Source organism: Pleurodeles waltl, chromosome 10 (genome assembly GCF_031143425.1).
Source record: "Pleurodeles waltl isolate 20211129_DDA chromosome 10, aPleWal1.hap1.20221129, whole genome shotgun sequence".
Lineage (NCBI taxonomy): Eukaryota > Metazoa > Chordata > Amphibia > Caudata > Salamandridae > Pleurodeles > Pleurodeles waltl.
In genome coordinates, this window is record NC_090449.1 from 234259387 (window position 1) to 234286232 (window position 26846).

Sequence of the window (26846 nt, forward strand, 5' to 3'; positions counted from 1 at the left end):
AGTGCTAGAGAGGAAGAGTCAGGTCACCTACCTGGTGGACCTGGGCACAAGCAGGAGCCCCAAGAGGGTGATCCATGTGAACCGCCTTAAGCTCTTCCATGACAGGGCTGATGTGAATCTGTTAATGGTAACAGATGAGGATCAGGAAGCTGAGAGTGAGCCTCTCCCTGATCTTCTGTCATCAGACCCTAATGATGGCTCAGTAGATGGAGTGATCTATTCAGACACCCTCTCTGGCCAACAGCAATCTGACTGTAGGAAGGTCCTGCAACAGTTTGCTGAGCTCTTTTCCCTAACCCCTGGTCAGACACACCTGTGTACCCATGATGTGGACACAGGAGACAGCATGCCTGTCAAAAACAAAATATTCAGACAGTCTGATCAAGTTAAGGAAAGCATCAAGGTGGAAGTCCACAAGATGCTGGAATTGGGAGTAATTGAGCACTCTGACAGCCCCTGGGCTAGCCCAGTGGTCTTAGTCCCCAAACCTCACACCAAAGATGGAAAGAGAGAAATGAGGTTTTGTGTGGACTACAGAGGACTTAATTCTGTCACCAAGACAGATGCCCATCCCATTCCTAGAGCTGATGAACTGATAGACAAATTAGGTGCTGCCAAATTCTTAAGTACCTTTGACTTAACAGCAGGGTACTGGCAAATCAAAATGGCACCTGGAGCAAAAGAAAAGACCGCATTCTCCACACCTGATGGGCATTATCAGTTTACTGTTATGCCCTTTGGTTTAAAGAATGCCCCTGCCACCTTCCAAAGGTTGGTGAATCAAGTCCTTGCTGGTTTGGAGTCCTTTAGTGCAGCATATCCTGATGATATTGCTGTCTTTAGCTCCAACTGGCAGGATCACCTGGTCCACCTGAAGAAGGTTTTGAAGGCTCTGCAATCTGCAGGCCTCTCTATCAAGGCATCCAAATGCCAGATAGGGCAGGGAACTGTGGTTTACTTGGGACACCTTGTAGGTGGAGGCCAAGTTCAGCCACTCCAGCCTAAGATCCAGACTATTCTGGACTGGGCAGCTCCAAAAACCCAGACTCAAGTCAAGGCATTCCTTGGCTTGACTGGGTACTATAGGAGGTTTGTGAAGGGATATGGATCCATTGTGACAGCCCTCACAGAACTCACCTCCAAGAAAATGCCCAAGAAGGTAAACTGGACTGTAGAATGCCAACAGGCCTTTGACACCCTGAAACAAACAATGTGCACAGCACCAGTTCTGAAAGCTCCAGATTACTCCAAGCAGTTCATTGTGCAGACAGATGCCTCTGAACATGGGATAGGGGCAGTTTTGTCCCAAACAAATGATGATGGCCTTGACCAGCCTGTTGCTTTCATTAGCAGGAGGTTACTCCCCAGAGAGCAGCGTTGGAGTGCCATTGAGAGGGAGGCCTTTGCTGTGGTTTGGTCCCTGAAGAAGCTGAGACCATACCTCTTTGGTACTCACTTCCTAGTTCAAACTGACCACAGACCTCTCAGATGGCTGATGCAAATGAAAGGTGAAAATCCAAAACTGTTGAGGTGGTCCATCTCCCTACAGGGAATGGACTTTATAGTGGAACACAGACCTGGGACTGCCCATGCCAATGCAGATGGCCTTTCCAGGTTCTTCCACTTAGAAAATGAAGACTCTCTTGGGAAAGGTTAGTCTCATCCTCTTTCGTTTGGGGGGGGGGGTTGTGTAAGGAAATGACTCCTTGGCATGGTTACCCCCTGACTTTTTGCCTTGGCTGATGCTATGTTTTGAATTGAAAGTGTGCTGAGGCCTGCTAACCAGGCCCCAGCACCAGTGTTCTTTCCCTAACCTGTACTTTTGATTCCACAATTGGCACACCCTGGCATCCAGGTAAGTCCCTTGTAACTGGTACCCCTGGTACCAAGGGCCCTGATGCCAGGGAAGGTCTCTAAGGGCTGCAGCATATCTTATGCCACCCTGGGGACCCCTCACTCAGCACAGACACACTGCTTGCCAGCTTGTGTGTGCTGGTGAGGACAAAACGAGTAAGTCGACATGGCACTCCCCTCAGGGTGCCATGCCAACCTCACACTGCCTATGCAGTATAGATAAGTCACCCCTCTAGTAGGCCTTACAGCCCTAAGGCAGGGTGCACTATACCATAGGTGAGGCCACCAGTGCATGAGCACTGTGCCCCTACAGCGTCTAAGCCAAACCTTAGACATTGTAAGTGCAGGGTAGCCATAAGAGTATATGGTCTGGGAGTCTGTCAAACACGAACTCCACAGCACCATAATGGCTACACTGAAAACTGGGAAATTTGGTATCAAACTTCTCAGCACAATAAATGCACACTGATGCCGGTGTACATTTTATTGTAAACTACACCCCAGAGGGCACCTTAGAGGTGCCCCCTGAAATTTAAACCAACTACCCGTGTAGGCTGACTGGTTCTAGCAGCCTGCCACACTCGAGACATGTTGCTGGCCACATGGGGAGAGTGCCTTTGTCACTCTGTGGCCAGTAACAAAGCCTGCACTGGGTAGAGATGCTATCACCTCCCCCAGGCAGGAGCTGTAACACCTGGCGGTGAGCCTCAAAGGCTTACCCCCTTTGTTCCAGCACCACAGGGCACTCCAGCTAGTGGAGTTGCCCGCCCCCTCCGGCCATGGCCCCACTTTTGGCGGCAAGGCCGGAGGAGATAATGAGAATAACAAGGAGGAGTCACTGGCCAGTCAGGACAACCCCTAAGGTGTCCTGAGCTGAAGTGACTCTAACTTTTAGAAATCCTCCATCTTGCAGATGGAGGATTCCCCCAATAGGGATAGGAATGTGACCCTCTCCCCTTGGGAGGAGGCACAAAGAGGGTGTACCCACCCTCAGGGCTAGTAGCCATTGGCTACTAACCCCCCAGACCTAAACACGCCCTTAAATTTAGTATTTAAGGGCTCCCCTGAACCTAAGAATTTAGATTCCTGCAACTTACAGAAGAAGAAGACTGCTGAGCTGAAAACCCCTGCAGAAGAAGAAAGAAGACACCAACTGCTTTGGCCCCAGTCCTACCGGCCTGTCTCCTGCCTTCCAAAGAAACTTGCTCCAGCGACGCTTTCTCCAGGACCAGCGACCTCTGAATCCTCAGAGGAATGACCTGCTTCCAAGAGACCAAGAAACTCCTGAGAACAGCGGCCCTGTTCAACAAAGACTGCAACTTTGTATCCAGAGGAGCAGATTTAAAGACCCCTGCAATCCCCGCAAGAAGCGTGAGACTTGCAACACTGCACCCGACGACCCCGACTCGACTGGTGGAGAACAAACACCTCAGGGAGGACCCTCCAGCGACTCTGAGACTGTGAGTAACCAAAGTTGTCCCCCCTGAACCCCCCCAGCAACGCCTGCAGAGGGAATCCCGAGGCTCCTACTGACCGCGACTGCCTGACTCTAAAATCCCGACGGCTGGAAAAGACCCTGCACCCGCAGCCCCCAGCACCTGAAGGATCGGAACTTCAGTGCAGGAGTGACCCCCAGGAGGCCCTCTCCCTTGCCCAGGTGGTGGCTACTCCGAGGAGCCCCCCCCTTGCCTGCCTGCACCACTGAAGAGACCCCTTGGTCTCCCATTGAATTCTATTGAGAACCCGACGCTTGTTTGCACACTGCACCCAGCCGCCCCGCGCTGCTGAGGGTGTACTTTCTGTGTGGGCTTGTGTGTCCCCCGGTGCCCTACAAAACCCCCCTGGTCTGCCCTCCGAAGACGCAGGTACTTACCTGCTGGCAGATTGGAACCGGGGCACCCCCTTCTCTCCATTGAAGCCTATGTGTTTTGGGCACCACTTTGAACTCTGCACCTGACCGGCCCTGAGCTGCTGGTGTGGTAACTTTGGGGTTGCTCTGAACCCCCAACGGTGGGCTACCTTGGACCCCAATTTGACCCCGTAGGTGGTTTACTTACCTGCAAGAACTAACATTACTTTACCTCCCCTAGGAACTGTGAAAATTGCACTGTGTCCACTTTTAAAACAGCTAAATGTGTTTTATGTAAAAAGTATATATGCTATTGTGATTATTCAAAGTTCCTAAAGTACTTACCTGCAATACCTTTCAAATGAGATATTACATGTAGAATTTGAACCTGTGGTTCTTAAAATAAACTAAGAAAATATATTTTTCTATAACAAAAAACCTATTGGCCTGGAATTGTCTCTGAGTGTGTGTTCCTCATTTATTGCCTGTGTGTATGTACAACAAATGCTTAACACTACTCCTTTGATAAGCCTACTGCTCGACCACACTACCACAAAATAGAGCATTAGTATTATCTCTTTTTGCCACTATCTTTCCTCTAAGGGGAACCCTTGGACTCTGTGCATACTATTCCTTACTTTGAAATAGTGCATACAGAGCCAACTTCCTACATCATGCATTTAGCAAAATAAAGAAGCAAGGGAAATTAGCTTTAGATGCATAACACATAGGGAAGCTTTGTGTATATAGGCCTAAATCTAGAACTGATACGTTGTTTGTGGGAACGAGTGAATGTAGGCATGTGTTTCCATTTCAGAGTAAATGGACATTTATGTTAAAAGGACAAGACCCAGCAATTCCAGGATTTTATTACATCTGTGGACAAAATGCGTATTACCGTCTTCCAAGAGGATGGTATGGCACATGTTACTTGGGGATAGTATTCCCAAATATTTTTCTACTTGAGAACCTAAGCAAAATACCTAAAATGACTGAATTACATCATGATAGACAAAAGCGAGAATCTTATTCTGGCATAGTGGGAGATATATTTGGAGCAATGATTCCTTCTGTGGGAGTTATTCTAAATTCAGTAAAAATTTGAAAGTTGTCTACTATTGTGGATAACATGCTGACTACATTTTCGGAAGCCATGATCCTAATGGATACAGAAATGGCTGCAGTAAGATCTATGACTCTTCAGAACCGCCTTATGTTAGAAATAGTTTTAGCAAAGGAGGGTGGAGTTTGTAAAATGCTAAATTCACATCATTGTTGTGCATTCATACCTACCTATAGTGGAGAAATTAGAGTCTTAATTAACAATTTCACTAATGAGGGCACTGATTTGAATGAGCTGAAAGAACCTGGAGTTTGGGAAAAAGTTGGCAAAGGTTTTGCTTCTGTGGAAATTGGCTTGGCAACCTAGGGAAAGGGCTAATTTTGAAAATAGAACAAGTAATGTTGTTTATTATAATTTGTATAATTGAAACATGGGGAATTTATACATTGTATCATGTGGTTAAAATGAGAAAATTGAAAAATAAACAGAGGAGGAAAGAAATTAAAATGGATATATTGTTTTAGGAAAATTAAAAAAGAGATAGAAGAAATAAAAGTATTAGAGCAAATTTTAGGTGAGCAAAATTTGTATGGAAGGATGTAAAGTGTGATGACATATTCAGTCATCAGAGGACGGATTGTGGACGCTGAATTTATTACTAATAATTTTACATGTTACGAGTTAAGAATTTGCATAGAAATTAGACTGATAGAGAAAATAATGTGTGACTTGGAGAATGTGCCCAACTGAGCGGCTGCCTTAAAATACGTGAAGCTTTTAGAGACTGCGTATTAATTATTATTCAAAGTGTATGTGTAGAGAAATTATAGTAATATGTTATATTAATGATTTCATGTTTTGTATTTGCTTATTAATTGTAGACCTTAAGTTAGCGAGGTTTGGGCCTAGTTTGCAGTCTCATGTTAAACTGCAATGTCTGAATAAAATCGTGGGAATGTATGTCCAGAAAGATTAATACTTGTATTGTTCACACTGTGTTTACCAAACATTTAGCAGATGTCTTTAAATTTCTCTTGAGAGCTGCTTGCTAGAATGGTCTGTATTAGCATTTGTTACAATGTTAATTTAATGCGTGAGACAGCGATGATCCCAAGAGCTAACAATCGATGTTCTGACGGCAGTACGAATGGATACAAGAAAGTTACCTGACGAGCCTGATGATGGGAACAGGAGAAGAGGAGCCAATCATTGACGTGTAAAAGACAGTTTAGTTATATCTTTAATTTGGTGTTCAATTCTTATTGATTTGACTGTAAACGTACTATTTTCCGACCAATTACAATGTCGGAAGTTCTTTAGCTGATTCTAACTTAGCCTTTACTGCACTGAGGAGTTGAGAGGTTTTTCCTACTTTGAATTTTCCCCGTAAAGGTTCTGTTTTGGGAGCTGAGCAGTTCCTGATGACTTTATTTTCTAACTTTAACTCTATAGCTTAATGGCTAAATGATTGGTGCTGATCCCTTAGATGTTGTTTCTTGTATGGTTCAGATTTGTTTAGAGACCCCTGTTTCTGAACCTTTCCCTTTCATTGCCCTTTCGCTGAAGAAGACCAAACGGATGTCCAACTGACGAAGAGAATCGCAGCTTGCTGATCCATATTTTGAGGAGAGGTATAACAAAATGCTATTGTCTTGATTGTAGATTTGTTCTTTGTTTCTAAGTACCAATCATTGTTATGTTAGAGCCATTGTTAGATGTTTTCCAAATTAACTTTGATTAAATTGTTTTTGTATGAAGCCCAAACATACTATTCTAATCAGAAGGTTTGAAAGGGAGACGCTGAAAATGCTAAATGTTATTACTGAAAGAGTTGATATTGTTCATTTGCTGAATCTAGATGTATGTAATTTCTAATGTGCAGCTATTCTTGCTCTTGATTTGTACTGTGATTTTAGAATGTTTAATAGCCAATGCTCTAACTAAATTGAGATTCTTTAGTAGATTTGGTCAATCGGTGTTGTTTTTGTATGTATATCGCTTGGTGTTGAGACTAATTTACGTGATATTAGTATTGTTAATTTAGAGAGATAAACATATTAACTTTTGCTAAAAGGTGTGGTTATTCATGACCAAATGGGTCATGGTGCGTGAAAATTATTGAGCCCGGGGAAATAATTGGCTGATGTTTATGTAATGTTGTATTTGCATTGAACTAAGGACGCATGGTGGTATCACTCTAAGCGTAGTCAAAAGGTTTATCGACCTAATAACGCGTCCCCTTATTATTTAAACAGTAAAAGACCAAATAAGGACTGACGGGCTAGCACAGCTATACCCTGCACCATGTTGCACCGTATATTAAATATGGCGCTCACATGGTGGTGGTAAGGGGGCACTAAGGGTCGCTAGAAAAAGTGGAGCTACAGTGGATGCAGCACCACTTTTCTTAACTATACCCCATAAAGAGTAAGTATTCAGGGTTTAGAAAGACACAGCAATAGGCAAGGAAGCCATCACATTAGAAGAAGAGAACTGAGTGACACAGTAAAGTAGTCCAACCATGAGCAACGGCCTGATTCAAAGCCTACCCTGTTTATTGTATTAGAGGAAATTGGCCTTTGGCTGCAAGGCTAAATTATAAAAGGCTTTATTTTTCTCTGAGTCCCTGTGTGTATGGATGTCACATGTGCATTTATATCAAATATTGTGTTGTCATCAACTGACATGCATTCTCGTTGTAGTCTATAATAAATCTTTTTGCCAAGTGTATGGGCAGTGCAGGGGCCCTTCTTTTGCCCCTGAACCTGTTCTCTGCCAGACATTTTCATGGCGGTGTTACCGCCATGAAAAGGGTGGCGTTGAATGAGGTCGCAACCAAGCAGCGCTGCCCTAGTGGATTAGGATCTCCGCCACCTCCAGACCACTGGGATCCAAGATCCTGGTGGAGCTGGTGGTTCCATGGCGGTCCGATCGCCAGGGTTGTAATGTGGTGGTTGGACCTCCATATTGGAGTCAGTCCACACCGCCACTGCCAGTGTGGTGGTCTATAAACCGCCACACTCGTAATGACCCCCAAAGTCTTCATAAGAGTTAGATTTTTGGGAATCAACTTTTGTTACTGTGAACTTTCAAACATTGTCCTGTCTAAAAAGAATGAATTGTGAGAAATTCATTGGTGTTTATGTAGCTGTTCATTATTGGAGAAGATTTTAGAGACTGCGGGATGGAAAAGTGAGGGCGTACATCCATGCACAACACAATTCAGTTTCACAATTTGTATACATTTTAGGCAAAAGTTAGTTAGGGCTTTGAGACCCAATAACCATGTTCCAAAGTCGACAACTAAGCCGTTGCACTGCATCTCGTTCCTTAGTAAATAAGCAGGTAGAGGGGTGTGAGAAATGTGTGTAAATCATTTCTGTGTAATTATGCAAAATTGCACAAACTTCTGCAAATGCAAAAGCGGCATTTAGCGGTGTATTCTAGCACAAATTGCGTCCTTGTTTCGGTTTTGAACATATGGATGCTTTGCAAACAGGGGCAGCTCCTCTGTTAGGGCGGACTAGTTACACTGGAACGGGCAACTAATAGCAGTGGAATAAACTATGTTACCCTTTGGTTGTGAAAGGGGCGGGGAATTGGGGGTAATGAGCAGTGAGGGGAGTGCACTGTGCACTCCCCTCAGTGCGCATGTAAGTTTGGCCGGCTGTCTCGGGCCGGCCAAACACACATGCGCTGAAGGCTCTCATAAGCCCCGCAACACAGTTGCGGGCTTGAGAGAGCCTGCACAGGCTCCCAGTGTGCCTGGGTCCTCCGGGCTGGGGGCTCTCAGCCAATCTTAACGGTGCTCTGAGCAGCGTCCGGTTTGGCCGCAGGGCAGGCTAAGAGCCTGTGCCTTGCTACAGCAGAGGAGCGGAGCGGCGGCAGAAAAGGTAAGTGTTTTCTTTTAAATTTCCTTCATTTAATGTTTGTTTCCCTCCTTCCTCTGCCCCCCCCCCCCAATGTGCTGCCCCACCACTTCCACACACCGTGAGCCGCGACTGATTATCAACTAAAAAAAACTAAAAAAAACATAACAGTACAGAAACAGAAGAACCACTAACTGCTTTGCTTTCTAGTCGCTTTCGTTGTTCCCATGCTCCTTGTGCGTGAGGTGTAATTACATGTATTGGCATAATTTCAAGAATTTCCATTAACAAGCGTAACACGAAGCTTGAGAAATTATGCGAGATTACATAGGCGTAACCAAATTTCGCCCATGCCTAATAAAGATGCGTCTGGTTTCCAGCAATTGACTCTAACTGGGAAGTTGTTTTTCCAATCTTCTGCTTTCCAATGACACCGTCTGCAGATTAGCAGCAAGATCACAAGCCATAACTCCTATCTCTAGTTTTACCAGAAATGTGTTCTGTTCACCTTGCATGTAGGCTGCACAGCACCTATGGTACGGACCATGTGCTTCCTTTATAACGAAGAAAGAAACTTTGGTTCAAAAGTTTACAGTGTTCGGTAAATTTGGGGTTTTAGATGTACATATTTAGCAGTGCTTCAGATTAGGTGATTGGCAGCCAAGTAATCCATGACATGCGTGACGTGAGCCAGTTGCTTTCTGGGGCTTGTAGTTCCATTTGACCTACGTGAGCCTGGGCTCCACTATCCCACTATGTGGAGTACTGTTTGGTAAAAGCTTGTGGCTACCTGAGAGCTATGCGGGGCATCTCACTGCCAATACCTGTGAGGCCCACTGGAAAGGTGGCAGAACACCAGCCATCCTCATTTTATTTAAAACCAATCAGCTTTTGTTTTCCGAGGCGCTTAATTAGATAGACACCAATAAGGCCATAATATGCTTGGAATGTGGTTACAACAGGAGGCGATTCGCCGAGAGGAAAAAATGTGCCCAATTGGTAACAGTGGAAGAAGCAGCAGCCAGTCCGGACACGTCTCATTGCTGCAGAAGAAGAACTGCTGGAGAAACGACGCTCTGCAAAGCGGCAAGAATATACATCCCGCCCAGCGCTGCTTCGGCTGGTGGATTTCTTAATAAAAGATAGCAAGTCCCGATGCCAGTGGGGAAAGGCATCAGAGTGACAGTTCCGCGGGATAACGGTCCTGCTTCTGAGAAACAGGTTTGTAATCTTGACGGAGCCGATTTATCCAGCTGTCATTCTGAGGCCAATGGGTGAGTCCTGTTGAGCTTGGTAATAGTACCACTCAGTTAATGACTATTAAGCTACTAAACAGTTATGGTGGAAACCAGTACGCCTAAGGATGCTCAATGAATGTGATTGAAAGTAACAAAAGTACAGAAATGAGCACTGTTTCCTTGCGAAGAGAGGTGATGGATTGGGAAGGCAGGCTTCTGACCCCGGGAACAGCTTCTCTGATGCATTTTCACGGGCATATTTATTAAAAATTCTCTCTGTGAAGGGCAGCAGGTCACCTTGCTGCGCTGTGCAACGCGATAGAGAAAGGGCAGAAATGCGCCGTACTGAACAGCGCACAACACATTCCTGTCTTTTGCTTTTGCTGGCGCATAATGTGCTGCCTAGCCCCAAGGCAGGCACCCTTGCACTGTGGTGCAAGGAAGCCTACGCTGTAAGCAGGACTGTTTTTGTGTAGGAAGGGACACCATCCTGCACAACACAATCCTGAGAGACAGTTTCTTCTTTCTATGTGTGCACTCAAAGAGGAAGTAATTAGGTGAAGTAAAGATATTTCTTCTTTTAACACCTCACTTGGTGTACCAACAATGGTAAATCTGGGAATGCGCTAAAATCCACAGGTGGATGCATGGGAACACACACACTCCACCCATGGAACACGTTCACAGGGCAGAGTAACACAAACACAGCCATTTGTGCAGTATTACCCTAGATGTATCAAGATAGGCAAGACCACCCAAGGTGGCCTTGTGTGGCTTGATAAATCTAATTCAGGAGTTGTGGCACTCTAGCGCCCTGTTGCGTGGAACAAGGGCGAGGCAAGTCTTCAATAAATATGCCCTTCAGTGTGTCATTTATGCCAGTGGTTGCAGCTGGGGCCACCAGCACAGGGCGTAATGCAGGCAGCTGCAGCGCCTGTGGTGCAGGGGGCTCCCAGCCGTTCAAGAGGTCCTCAAACCTGCAAGGGGGCTCCATTTGCGCAAGGCCAATGCATATCTGTGAGATATAGTAGACTCAGGGCCCCTCATAACATGCTGCAGGGGACCCCATCATCTTGAGACACAGCACTGCTCCACCACCCTTGTACGCGGCACATATTCTTTTGCAAGTTAGCTTTTCTTCTTAGTATTTAGCCTGCCGAGAATATTTTCTGCAGAATGTGCGCCAGCAGGTTGGAGGCTGCTTCTGCTGCAACTAAATCTGATTCATCTTTAAAGGCTCTTTAAAATTGTTTTTATTTATTTCATTAACTTTTTAATTTAATACATTAGGAAATACTGACTCATTAAAATAAATACTTTCTAAATAGAAAGTTACAATGTTTAAGGATAAGCCTCACATAATGCTCTTCGATACCTGCCAACTTACCAATGAATTTGACAATGTAAGGAGGGGGCGGGGCCTCATGCCCAGAGCTACCTAAGAGACACTTTGCCTGTCACTAAGGCCCTGACCATTCAATAAACCACATGATATTGAGGCTGTCACCAATATCCTGCTTTGTTTTCACACCTCTTAAAGGACATTGACTGCTTACTGCCTTCAGGAGTGGGCCGTCCATAGGGGCGTTGACCCCCTGACCTCCCCACCGTGACCCACTACACACACACACACAGTAACACATTTCTCTTGAACGATTTCCTTGGAACACACACCTGTTTTGGGATGGGGCCATGATAGAACTTTCTCTCCTGGCGTCACAGGAGTTCACTGGGACAACCTGAAGGTGTGTTACTAAACCGTGCATGTCAGATTCGCCAGTGTTTTCACTGTGGCCAGCCTGACATGTGCAGTTCAGGCTTCTGCAATCCACAGCTGAAAGGCAGCTGAGAAGCTGACGCACAGCCCCGTAGGTGTCCGATGGAGTGCTGAATTTGCCTGCTCCAGCCAATCCTACCTCTGCTCTTATGCTGGTTAGCATTGTCTACAGCAAGAGGGCAGTGCTTGGATTGGCTCGGATGCTATTGTCCAGCAAGCAGCGTGAGTCGGTGGAACTTTGAGTGTCTTTGCAGCTGAATGTATGCTGCAGAAGATCATCAAGCAAGGTACGTTTGTTTTTAATTTTAAAGGGTTGAATGTAATTTTTGATGTGTCCCCCCCCACCTTCTAAAGGTGGCAGTCCCCAGAGACTGCCTCTGAAAATCAGCTGGAAATCCACTGTTTACAGCGGTTTTCAGTTTGTTTTCCCTGCTATCCTTTGATTTGGGCTTCTCAACAGGTGACCATGTGAAAGGATACAAAATAGTGTGACATTCGGTGGCTGTGATGTACTTTATACAAATATATATCACAGCTCCCAGGATTCTCAATTGTATGTCTGATTGGTTTAGTCAGTTCAAGTTTTTTTTCTCTATACTGTCGTACTTGTAATGTTTATTTTATAGTTGGAGAAGAGGGCTACATGCACCAGCATGCATGTAAAAAAACTGTACTGAATAAATCACCAAGTCATGGAATTGGAAAACTTTAGAAGCCTGTTTTGTATATTTACTTTCTCCCTGAAACAAACAAGGTGAAAGTGAAGTTATGGTTACCTTTGGTTTTAACACCCTAAAGTATGTTAAAAAACACCTAAGAAATTCATTTAGCAACACATAGTTGAAATACAGTTATGGTTATGAATTAAAATTGTAAAGTCACTGAAAATCAATTTTTTTGTAATTTTGTCTTTTAAGTGTCAATACAGTTTACAACATCAGTATGCGCTGAAATAGGTTCTCTCAACACTACCTTGCAGGTGTACATTGGTGGTTTCAGTTTGTGATTCATTTGCTTTGATCCTGAAGTTCTGCAGTCTATCCATCCTTAATACACGTGTTCATGGAGTTTCTTGTGAGAGAACCTTTCATTCTGCCTCCTGACAGCTGTGAATGTCTTTCTGGATAAACACCTTATGACCAATAACACTATGAAAGAGAAAACTCTCTATGTAATATTATTTATTAATGTGAGTATTTGTTGTTATTTGATTAAGTTGTACTTATTGTGAGGGCATAAGCATTGTATTTGGTGAGTGAGTTATGGGTTACAAGGCAGTTTTGTTTGTGCTTTTTTGCATTTAGTTCATTACCCAATGCACCACTGGTGGCAAAACCCTGCTGTATGTGGTCTTGGGGTGACCAACCAGACGCTGACCTCCCTTTTTCATTTTTTAGGTCTAGCATAAGCGTACGACCTCTTGTATATTTTTAAGTATACTTCTTCTGTGGGCTTCCAGCTATTTCATTTGTTAGTGTTAGTATCATTTAAAACCCCTTGCTTGCTAGTGGTCAGCCATGCCTCTTTGTCCCTCCTTCTTCTGTGTGGGAGCAGGGATCAATTACCGTATAATTACGCTTTGTCCTGATTATCTGGTCTGTAGGGGACTTTATTTATACTTTGTTTCCTGCTCTTGTCGAGGGAAGCTTCCCTTTTCATCTGCAGAGCATTCTTGCTCTGAGCTTAGATGTAAACAAGGCTATAAATCAGGCTGTTATCTTGGTCACATTTGGTCTTTGTGGGCTCTCTGCACCCTCTCTGAGCTGCGTGGCTCCTGCCCTTTCTTGGCTGGGATTTTCTTTACCAAGTGTGCCTGACTGTGATCCCAAGGGTGGAGGATCGCTTGTAGTTGCTTATAGCCTAATCCTTAGAGACAGTACCCACTTATGCTCCATACTGGGATCCCACTTGCAGCTCCATCAGTGCACCTCAGTTCACACATTCCAAGCCCTCAGCTGTGTCACTGGCAGAACCCCACACACGCTGTCTACCAGAGCACCTCAGTTCTTGCAGTCAGTATACTCTGCTGCTCCAGTACTGGGACCTCGGGCACAGCTCCATCAGTGCACCTCAATCCACACACTCCAAGCCCCTCAGTCGTGCCCATGCCAGAACTCCATGCCTGCTGTCTGCCAGAGCACCTCAGTCCTTACAGTCAGTGCACACTGCTGTTCCAGGACTGGGACCTCGGACGCAGCTCCATCAGTGCACCTCAGTTCACACACTCCAAGCCCCTCAGCCATGCCGGTGCCAGAACCCCAGACACACTGTTTGCCAGAGCACCTCAGTTCTTGCAGTCAGTACACACTGCTATTCCAGTACTGGGACCTCGGGCGCAGCTCCATCAGTGCACATCAGTTCACACACTACAAGCCCCTCAGCCGTGCGAGACCCATCACACATGTTGTCTGCCAGAGCACCTCAGTTGTTACAGTCAGTACACACTGCTGCTCCAGTACTGGGACCTCGGGCGCAGCTCTATCAGTGCACCTCAGTTCACACACTCCAAGCCCCTCAGCTGTGCTTGTGTCAGACCCCCACACATACTGTCTGCCAGAGCACCTTAGTTCTTGCAGTCAGTACACACTGCTATTCCAGTACTGGGGCCTCGGGCGCAGCTCCATCAGTGCATCTCAGTTTACATACTCCAAGCCCCTCAGCCGTGCCAGACCCATCACACATGCTGTCTGCCAGAGCACCTCAGTTGTTACAGTCAGTACACACTTCTGTTTCAGTACTGGGACCTCGGGTGCAGCTCCATCAGTGCACCTCAGTTCACACACTCCAAGCCCTCAGCAGTGCTCATGCCAGACGCCCACACATGCTGTTTACCAGAGAACCTCAGTTCTTGCAGTCAGTACATGCTGCTGTTCCAGTACTGGGACCTTGGGTGCAGCTCCATCAGTGCACCTCAGTTCACACACTCCAAGCCCCTCAGCTGTGCCCATGCCGGAACCCCACACATCTCTTATGTTCATTTTTCTCTTTCTTTTCACATTCTTTCATTATTTTTCCTCTTTATCTTTAGTTTGCTAACTTCCTTCCCTTTTTTCTTTTGTCTCACACGTTTGCTCTATTTCTTCTCTTAGTTGTGTTTTCATTTTCTCGTTCTTTTTTCCCTTCTTTCTTTTATTTGTGGTATTCCTTTTGCTTCTCTTTTTCTGCTCCGTCCGCTTTCTCTCCTTAGGCCTAGTTGTTGATGGAGCAACAGGTGCAATGGCACCAGGACCCACAGATCTACGGACCTCACTCAACTCTAATTACTGCTCTATTTTCCTACTGACATTCCAGTCAATCATTTTCCTTTCTTATTCCAGGACCTATGACACCATTACTACGCCACTTGTCCTCTCCATCTTTACTCCTGACTCCCTCTTTCCTTTCACCCGCCAATCCGTCTCAAATGATATTTTTTTTATGGTGTTATGAGCATTGTACTCTAATGCCAAAGGTTTATTTCTGATAAATGTTTATTTGATAATTGTGTATGTTTTAAGATAGAGGAAGAAGGTAAATAATAGTGCGTTAGTTAAATGCTGGACCACTGGAATTATAGGGCAGGAAAAGGTGACATTATGAGGCAGGGTTGACCAGTTTATGTGGCAGGAAATGTACAGTTAGGAATTTTCAATGCCATTAACTCTAACTCAGGAAAATGCAAGATCTATTGCATTGCAAATGTTTGTTTTCAAGTTTGTATTCACAAGCCATAACTCGCACAACAGAAATTCAAACTATAACTCACACATCAAAAGGAACTCACCCTTTATGTGAGAGATGTCATTTCAAATGCTATGAAATTCTGGAAAAATTAATTATGACTTTACCATTAACACTGTTTATGTGACAACGGTGAATGTAGTGCAATGTATTTGGTTGAGAATATGTTTTATTAAACAGTGTAGTGCTATTAGGTGATGTTACTTATTGGTATAAATTGTGTGAGGTCGTAAGGACCGTATTTGGCGTGCAAGCTATGATTTGCTTGGCTCATCTGCAAGTTAACCATACCTTCTGAATTCCAGTGTTTTTTGTTTTAATTGTTAAACATACCTGTGCTTTCTGTGTTTTTAAGTGAATTTCAGAGGTATTTAAAACATACATATAGTTTTATAGGCAATCATAATCATAATAATAACTTCAACAGTTTTTTTTGTAGTGGACCTCTTTGTTTTTTGTTGACTTAGGGCCAGATGTAGCAAAAGTTTTTACCCATTCTGTGTCTATGGGGAAAAGTGTTCGTACATATGGCCCATAGTCCTTTACAAATTCAACCCCTGAGTGGACAACCTCTGCTGTGCATTGCGTTCAGCTGAGCACACCGGGGGTTGGCCGCATGGCCTGGCCTTCAGATAGTAAACGTAGGCACAGGTATTTAGTGCTAGGAATCAGAACTTTAATTTCCGGATATTTGTAATTACATAAACCCTCCTTCAAATATGTTACTCCCCCTGCAACAGTAAATATCCATTTCATCTGGTAGGTTTGTCCTTAGTTTTCTTCCCCGGCCTTATATTTAGGTTGAAGCCTACCAGACAGCTTAGCTGTCTGGTCTTCTAACAACATCTTGGGGACGTTCGGAAAGCTCCCTGGGAATGTCCATTGCTTACTACTGCCCATTGCTTGCAATTGGCTTTGTGGTTTGGAACTTAAGTGTTTGCTTTGTATTTGTTGGCTCCAGGGCCAGCTCCAGGGCGTACAACCAGTGCCACGGCACCGGGTACTGATTTTGGAAGGGGGCGCCGTGTTTGCAAGTATATTGTCGTTTTAAAACCCCCGACTGCAGCATTCCTTGCCTCCAGCAATATTCAGGCAACAACAAAAATGTCAAAATAACTCTGGTGATTAATGTTCTGCCTGGAGAGAGATCGAAGTTTTCGCTGGTAGAAGTTTTATGGTAGCTCAGGGGGTTAATATGCCTCCTGCGAAGAACATGCAGATCACAAAGTGCATATAACGGAAATAGGTCACTGGGTTAATGCTTTTGTCGGAAATGGCCTTTTGTTACTTACAGTTTTTAAGTTAAAATCCTAAAATAAAACAATTACCTGCCCTCAATTAGAGCGTTATTATTTTTTTCCTCAGTCTTTCATTATCCTAATGTTGCAAAAAGGGTTTAATTGGGTATAACCATGGTGTTACATTTAAAATTCTGAATTTGTGCTTCTCCAGATCAAGCACTCTCAAGCTATACTGCCTACCAATATGAATGACATGTGACTCCTATAGCTTGTAGTCCTCTGTCTTATGTAATATTTCTTATGTACTCATTTACACATGTATGATTGGTTGTCTGTGTAATGTGTGTGAGATATAAAGTGCTCTGACACCTTACAGTGGAATAAATGGTGCTATAAAACTGATTACCTGCATCTGAGACAGATTGTTTATGGAGACTTGAGGGGCATTGTTATAGGGTGGTAGTGAGGGAATCTGTGGCGGGGGTGGTCATTGGGGGTGCCAACAAACATTCTTGCACAGGGGGCCGCCAGCGCTAAGCTGTCCAGCTTGAGTTTGTTGCTTCTGTTGCTCAAACCCTATTTGCTGTATTCTTCCACCAGTGCTTGAGTTCTGTAAACAGGCCTTTAAATCTTGTTTTTATTTTGTCACATTTGCCTTGCATTCAAAGACAGAGGTCAAATGTTACACCTTGTCTTTCAGGGAACTTGGGCCCTGATTTAAATGGCCTAGCGCTTCCTTGCGCCACATTAGAATAATTCTTCACGCTAATATGGCCCAACAAGGCCACAATCGCCGCACCAGATTTACAAAGTGGAGCTGGGGGGTGGGGGGAGGTGAAAAAATGGTGCAAAGAAATCTAAAGATTTCTTTGCACAATTTTTGCGGCGCTTTTAACAACTGCACAGAGCAGGCGTTAAAAAGAGGCGCACCATTATTTATAATGGGACTCAATAGGCTTTGCAAGATTAGCGTCAACATTTTTTACACTAATCCTGCAAAGCGCCAAACTAGCGTAAAAAATAGTGGTGCTAGTTCCCTAACTACTGGCATGGCGCGCCGTATGTTAAATACGGTGCACACATGGTGAAGTTAGGGGGCCGCTAAGGGGCGCTAGAAAGGTGGCGCTGCTTTGGATGCAGAGTCACTTTTCTTAAATCAGGCCCTTGGTGTCTACTTTTCTTTCTCTGACTTCAAAGTGATAGAATTGATATGACAATCATGCTGGCCACTGGGAGTGTGCTTGAGAAATGCTTTACAATGTTATTTTTTTCCTAGCACACACTGAATTTAAATGTCTGAAAATTAATTGAGCACATATTTCGGAATATATCATAATTAGAAAATCACAAATGAATCAAATTTTTTGGTAATTCTGAAGTGTGGCGGAAAAAAATATTTGTATACAATCAAAATAAATCAATACACTAGGTAATAACATTTCCACACACTTTATTGTTTGTGCACTGTATACAATTATCAGTAAAACTGTATATCAGTGCAATTGTAATTTTCATTTCAATTGAAGATGTACTGTCTATAATGGCAGCACGCCAGCACACCATGCATACCTCAATTTACCCCACTCCCCTCTACTCTGCACCATTCCATACGGCAACACTCTACTCCACACTGCCTCACTGCACTCTACTCTGCACTCTCCACTCTATGCCACTTCACTCTACACCTCTTTACACTACACCACTGTACTTTATGCAAGTGCACTCTACCCCACACTACTCTACTATGCACCACTACACTCTTTGCCATTACACTCCACACCACTCCACTCTGCAACACTGTACCCTATGCCACTGCACTCCATGCCAATACAAACTACTCTGTGCCACACCACTCTATGCCAGGACACTCTATACCCGTTCACTCTATGCCGCTGTAATCTACTCTACACCCTACACCACTGCACTCCACCATGCACCACTCCACTTGACTCTGAAATAATCTCCTCTATGCCAGAGCACACAACTCTACTGCACTCGGACCCACTGCACTCAGCGCCACTCCACTCCACTCAGTGCCACTTCACTCGGCGCCACTCCACTCTGCACCACTGCACTCTACACCATTTTACTCAAAACCAATGCAGTCTATGCCACTGCACTCTACACCAATCTACTCTGCACCACTGCACTTTACGACACTGTATTCTGCTCAGTAACACTTTGTCACTGCACGCTACACCATTGTACTCTACGTCACTGCACTCTACGCCACATTTCTACTGTATGCTACTGTACTCTGTGCTACTTTTACATAAGCCACTGTGCGGCACTGCACTCCACGCTAGTGCACTCAATGGCACTCTAATATACACCATTACACTCTACAACAATCTATTCTGCTACACTGTACTGCCACTGAACTCTACCCCACTTTACCCTATGCCACTGCACTCTATACCACACTACTCTACTCTACATGACTCCACTCTGCACCACTATACTCCACTCTGCATCACTCCACTCTGTGACACTTAACTCTACGCTGTACCACTCCACTCTACTCCAAACACACCAACTTACTCTACGCCACTCTACTCTGCAACGCTGCTCTCTGCCACTGAACTCTAAGCTACTCTTCTCTGCACCACTGCACTCTATGCAACTGCACTCTACTCTACTCTGCACCAGTCCACTCTATTCCACGCTACTGCAGTCTATGCCAATGCACTGTATGCCACTACACTTTACACCACTCTGCATCACTCCAGTCAACACCACTGTAGCCTAAGCCAGTCTACTCTAAGCCACTCTAATCTATTCTGTGCCACTGCACTCTACGACACAGCAGTCTATGCCACTGCACGCTACTCTGACACAATCTACTCTTTGACACTCCACTTTATGCCACTCTATTCCACTCTGTGCCATTCCACTCTACGCCGTACAGCTCCATGCCACTCTAATCCATGTTGCTACCCTTCTCCAGACAACACCAATGCATTCTACACCACTTTACTCAAAACCAATACACTCTACACAAATCTACTCTGTATACTGCACTGTACATTTCTATACTCTGTAACACTCTACACCACTGCTTCTATGCCATTCTACTCTACACCATTGCACTCTTTCACTTTACATTCACTCTACTCCACTACAATTTACACCAATGCACTCTACGTTAGTCTACTCTACACCACTGTACTGCCACTGAACTCTACCCCACTTTACCCTATGCCACTGCACTCTATACCACACTACTCTACACTACATGACTCCACTCTGCACCACTATACTCCACTCTGCATCACTCCACTCTGTGACACTTAACTCTACGCTGTACCACTCCACTCTACTCCAAACGCACCAATTTACTCTACGCCACTCTAGTCTGCAACGCTGCTCTCTGCCACTGAACTCTAAGCTACTCTTCTCTGCACCACTGCACTCTATGCAACTGCACTCTACTCTGCACCACTCCACTCTATTCCACTCTACTGCAGTCTATGCCAATGCACTGTATGCCACTACACTTTACACCACTCTACTCTGCATCACTCCAGTCAACACCACTGTAGCCTAAGCCAGTCTACTCTAAGCCACTCTAATCTATTCTGTGCCCCTGCACTCTACGACACAGCAGTCTATGCCACTGCACGCTACTCTGACACAATCTACTCTTTGACACTCCACTTTATGCCACTCTATTCCACTCTGTGCCATTCCACTCTACGCCGTACAGCTCCATGCCACTCTAATCCATGTTGCTACCCTTCTCCAGACAACACCAATGCATTCTACACCACTTTACTCAAAACCAATACACCCTACACAAATCTACTCTGTATACTGCACTGTACATCTCTATACTCTGTAACACTCTACACCACTGCTTCTATGCCATTCTACTCTACACCATTGCACTCTTTCACTTTACATTCACTCTACTCCACTACAATTTACACCAATGCACTCTACGTTAGTCTACTCTACACCACTGTACTGCCACTGAACTCTACCCCACTTTACCCTATGCCACTGCACTCTATACCACACTACTCTACTCTACATGACTCCACTCTGCACCACTATACTCCACTCTGCATCACTCCACTCTGTGACACTTAACTCTACGCTGTACCACTCCACTCTACTCCAAACGCACCAATTTACTCTACGCCACTCTAGTCTGCAACGCTGCTCTCTGCCACTGAACTCTAAGCTACTCTTCTCTGCACCACTGCACTCTATGCAACTGCACTCTACTCTGCACCACTCCACTCTATTCCACTCTACTGCAGTCTATGCCAATGCACTGTATGCCACTACACTTTACACCACTCTACTCTGCATCACTCCAGTCAACACCACTGTAGCCTAAGCCAGTCTACTCTAAGCCACTCTAATCTATTCTGTGCCACTGCACTCTACGACACAGCAGTCTATGCCACTGCACGCTACTCTGACACAATCTACTCTTTGACACTCCACTTTATGCCACTCTATTCCACTCTGTGCCATTCCACTCTATGCCGTACAGCTCCATGCCACTCTAATCTATGTTGCTACCCTTCTCCAGACAACACCAATGCATTCTACACCACTTTACTCAAAACCAATACACTCTACACAAATCTACTCTGTATACTGCACTGTACATCTCTATACTCTGTAACACTCTACACCACTGCTTCTATGCCATTCTACTCTACACCATTGCACTCTGTCACTTTACATTCACTCTACTCCACTACACTTTACACCAATGCACTCTACGTTAGTCTACTCTACACCACTGTACTCTACAACACTCTACTGTGCAACACTACAGTCTCCATCACTGAATTCCTTGCTACTCCACTCTGCACCACTCTACTCTGTCTGACTGCACTCTTTGCCACTGCACTGTACTCTGCACACTCTACATTACACCACTCTACTGCACTCTAACTCTACGCCACTACACTTTATGACATTCTATTTTAATGTGCACTACTGCACTATATGACACTGGACTCTAGGCTCCCTCACTCAAAGCCTCTCTACTCTACTCTGCACCACTTTATTCTATGCCAGTGTGATCTACCCCACTCTACTATGCACCACTGCACTCTTCACCACTGTACTATATACCATTCTGTCTAGGAACTCCACTCTACTCTGCACCACTCCACTCTATGCTACTGCACTCTATGCCACTGCACTGTACCCTGCACTAATCCACTCTACTCTGCACCACTCCAATCTACACCACTTCACTGTACTCTTAAACAACCTATATGCCACTCTACTTCACTCTGTGCAGTCCACTCTATGCCACTCCACTCTACTCTGCTCTTCACCACTCTACTATATGGCACTGCACTGTATGCCACTACTTTATGCTACTGCAAACTACTCTGTACCACTCTATATTCAACCCTGTACCACTCCACTCTATGCCACTTCACTCTACTCTGAAGCAATCCATTCTCTGTCACTGTACTCTATGCTTCTGCACTCTACTCTGTACCACTGTGCTCTATGCCACTCTACTCTAAACCACTGCACTCAATGCCACTATACCGTACTCTGTAACACGCTATGCCACTGCATGCCATGCCACTGTACACCTTTGCTCTCTATGTCACTGCACTTTATGCCACTCTTTTCTACTCTGCACTTCTGTACTCTATGCCACTACTCTCTGCGCCACTCTGCTCTGCACCACTCTAAACTGACCCACTCTGCCCTACACCACATCACTGCATGTCACTGCACTCTTCAGCACCACTGCACTCTATGAGAATCTTCACTGCAAGACTGCACTTACTGAAAATGCATGCTATGCTACTACATCCTACTCTGCATCACTCAACTCACCGCCACTCTACATCGCTCTAGGCCAGTGGTTCCCAACCGTTTGACTTCTGTGGACCCCCACTTAATCATTACTGGAACCCGGGGACCCCCACTCAATCATTATCGGAATCCAGGGAACCCTCACTTGGTCAATAGTGACAGCTGGGTACCAAATATGTTAGTATTATTTAATTTTCTGAGAGGTCGCGGACCCCCTGAAGAGGCTTAGAGGACCCCCAAGGGTCACCGGACTACAGGTTGGGAACCACTGCCCTAGGCCATCCAGTCTCTACCACTACAGTCTGCATAACTCTATGCCACTCTAACCCTGCATCACTGCACTCCATACCACTACACTCAGTGCCACTCTACTCTACGTCACTGCACTTCACACCAGTGCACTCCACACCACTTTTTTCAAAACCAGTGAACACTAAGCCACTGCACACTTCACCAATCTTCTCTGCACCACTGTATTTTACACCACTTCACTCTAAGCCATTCTACTCCATTCTACAACACTCCACTCTACTCCTCTCTGTGATGCTGTGCTCCATTAACATTAAACTCTACTCCACAATGTGACACTTTGCTCCACTCTATGCCACTCCAGTCTACAACACTCTACTCCACTCTGTGCCACTCTACAACACTACTCCATTCTTCAACGTTCTGTACCACTCTGCAACACTCTACTCTACGCCACTGCTCTCTGTGCCACTCTGCTCTAAAACACTGCACTTTATGCCACTTTACTGAACTCGGTAACATGCTACGCCACTGCACGCTGCACCACTCTACACCATTGCGCTCAACTCAACGCCACTCCACACCACTCTAGGCCATGCACTCCAAGCCACTACAATATGCATAACTCCATGCCACTCAAATTTACCCTGCTTTACTGCACTGCACACAACTGCACTCAATGCCACTCTACTCTACGTCACTATGCTCCATACCAATGTACTCCACACCACTTTACTCAAAACCAATGGACACTAAGCCACTACAGTCTTCACCAATCTACTCTGCACCACTGTACTTTACACCACTTCACTCTAAGCCATTCTACTCCATTCTACAATGCCCCACTCTACGCTACTCCACTCTGTGATGCTGTACTCCATTAACATTAAACTCTACTCCACTATGTGACACTCTGCTCCACTCTATGCCACTCCAGTCTACAACACTCTACTCCACTCTTTGCCACTCTACAACACTACTCCATTCTTCAACGTTCTGTACCACTCTGCGGCACTCTACTCTATGCCACTTCTCTCTGTGTCACTCTACTCTAAAGCACTGTACTTTATGCCACTTTACTGTACTCTGTAACATGCCACGCCACTGCACGCTGCACCACTCTACACCATTGCGCTCAACTCAACACCACTCTACACCTTTGCGCTCAACTCAACACCACTCCACAGCACTCTAGGCCATGCACTCTATGCCACTACGATATGCATAACTCCATGCCACTCTAATTTACCCTGCATTACTGCACTCCACACAACTGCACTCAATGCCACTCTACTCTACGTCACTGCGCTCCACACCAATGCACTCCACACCACTTTACTCAAAACCAATGAACACTAAGCCACTACAGTCTTCACCAATCTACTCTGAACCACTGTACTTTACACCTCTTAACTATAGGCCATTCAACTCCACTCTACAACACTCCACTCTGCGATGCTGTACTCCATTAACATTAAACTCTTCTTCACTATTTGACTCTCTGCTCCACTCTATGCCACTCCACTCTACAACACTCTGCTCCACTCTACAACACCACTACATTCTTCTGCACAACTACCTATATGCCACTCCATGCCACTTTAGTCCTCTCTATTCTATGACACACACATTACTCCAGTCTGTTGCACTTCCCACTTCACTACTCCACTCAACACCACTCCACTCCACATTAGGCCACTTCATTCTGAGCACTCCAGTCTACTCAGTGACACTAGACTCTACACCACTCCACTCCACTCTATGCCATTCCACTCTCCTACACTACTCCTGTCTATGCCACTGCACTTTTTGAAAATCTACTCCGCGCTACAATACTCTACTCTACAACAATCTTCTCCAGTCTTCCAACTTCCTCTATGCCACCCACTCTGTTCTGCACCACTCCACAACACTCTTATTTCACTACACTCTACAAAACTCAGCCACTCAACTCCACTCAACTGTACTCCACTCAGTGCCCTTCCACTCTATGACACACTACCCCCTTCATGACACTCCACTTCACTCCACTGTAGTCCACGCCACTCAATTCTATTCCACACCACTCTACATCACTCCTCGATACTCCATAACACTCCACTCTACTCCACTTTACGATACTCCACTCCACACCACTCTCCTTTACCCTACTATTTTTTATCCATGCTGAACAGGAACCACACTGGTGTACAACATGGCTAAACTAATGACAAAGCCAATAGCTCTTGCATAGGCAAGACCTATTGGCTTTGCCAATGGCTGTCCCTCTCTTCTTTCTAGGTATACACTTCTCTGGCTAGACAGGGACCTCCAACTCCAAATTGGAGGTTTCGGAGACTGGAGAAGGACCAAGTGGTCAAAAGAACAATATAGCAAGAGAGGTGAAGTAGAGGGAGATAGAAATGACATTGAAAAATAGGTGAGATACTACAAGTAATTCCTACTCATTGAGGAAGATGAAAAAAACTGATTCAAGTATACCACAGGTACCACTGTTGCAAAAGTCGTAAACCATTATCCAGTAAACCATGGTAGAAATTACAATTTACAAATTTGTGCAAGCTGAAAAGGCAAAATACACTCCTAATCTTAACTATGGTGTGTTTTAAGAGACTGCTTAATCTGTTTTGTGGCTTAAACTGTGTTGGGAAAGTCTTGTTTTTGGGTAGAAAAGAGATTTGTTTAAAAGTGTGAAAAGCAGTATTTAAGTGGCTTTTGATTTGGGCCTTATCTGTAGGGTTTAACATGAACTACAAAGTGTGGATTGAACCTGTATGGATCCAAGGAGATTCTGACTTCAGGAGGACCTCCTTGCCCCTATGCACACCAGTTTGTGCTTTAGTGAATGGCCCTCAAGCTTCTAAGCAGCCTTGACCCCTCCCCTCACACCTGCTCAGGCCCTTAGGTGTGTGGAGGGAACCCCAAGACAGGCACCTCCATTTTGCAGCCCCACTTGCACATCCATTTTTAAGTTCCAGCTTCTCTGAATTCTAAATGGCCCTGTCACTAAGAACAAAGAAGGGTGGTGATAACACATATTTTGTGCTGTGTAGTTTGAAACTTTAAAACTGCTCTTTTACTCTATCCATGACTGTTTAAATGTATCTCTGGGTGTCTGTGAAATTTGTATTTTTAAAGCTGCTCTTTCCCACTACTCGTGACTATTTAAATTCATTAATTTGCTTCTGTGAAATTTGTACATCTAAAACTGCTGTTTTCTTCTACCCATGACTGTTTAAATTCCTCTTCTGGTTTTCCCCTAAACTGTGCTAAGGCCTTTAGAAGGCAACCCCCCTCCCCTCACTTTTTAACAAGCTTAAAGAGCAAAATATACCCATAAGACTAACCAGAGTGTGTTTAAGAGACTGTTTAACCTAATTTGTGGTTTAAATTGTGTTTGGAAAGTGTATGTAATACTTGTTTTTGGTTAGAAAAAGTGATTTGAAGCACCTCCTTGCCCCCCTGCACACCAGTTTGTATTTAAGGTCACATGCCTCTGATATACGTTTCTTACTGGTTGTGAATCTGTGCTCTGGCTAGTTCCTAGGGCTAGGGTTTCTATTGGATCTAGGGGTTAGTGTTTGAGTTCTGATTGGCTTATAGGGCTAGGGTTCTGATTAGTTCCCAGTACTAGGGGGTCTACTGGACCTAGGGCTTAGGATTTGGATTTTAATTGGTTGCTAGGGCTGCGATTTGTTAATAGGGCCAGGTCTCCCATTGGTCCTAAGGTTTAGGGCTAGGGTTCTGATTGGGTAGATTTAGAGCGAGGGTTTACATTGGCAAAAGGTCATCTGACCTAGGGCTATTTAACTCAAGGTCTTAGGGCATCATAGCCCGGGCTTCGCGACTAAGGGTTGAGAGGACAAGGGCAATTGCCTTTTTGGGCCTGTTTGAATCAGGTCTAGGACCACAAATGCTGCCCTTTTTACCATTTTTACAATGTTTACCATTTACTAGCCTCCACCATAACCTATCAATATTCTCAAGCATAATAACACTGTCTCAGGAAATGTACACTACTCATTTACTACAAACAAACCCTATCCACATTTCAGTGGTTCAATAACCACTACAAAACCACACAAACAGCCGTACACTCTTGTACCACAACTGCTGCACAATAGCACCTTCACTCTCAAACAAAACACCACTCTGTCCTATACCACTATCAAATCCACACA

General features: G+C 44.8%; 1 protein-coding gene across 8 annotated transcripts in view; it reads left to right on the forward strand.

Moving 5' to 3' along the window:
* LOC138261375 (retinol dehydrogenase 7-like) overlaps positions 1 to 26846 on the forward strand; it is a 257364-nt gene that overhangs the window by 165594 nt on the left and 64924 nt on the right. Inside the window, exon 1 of one of the 8 annotated variants that reach the window (XM_069210261.1) lies at positions 9670 to 9856. The exons of the other annotated variants lie outside the window; for them this stretch is intronic. The gene's annotated coding sequence lies outside the window, so the exon portion shown is untranslated. Of the gene's footprint in view, positions 1 to 9669; positions 9857 to 26846 lie in introns of those variants that run through there. 8 annotated transcript variants of the gene reach the window in all.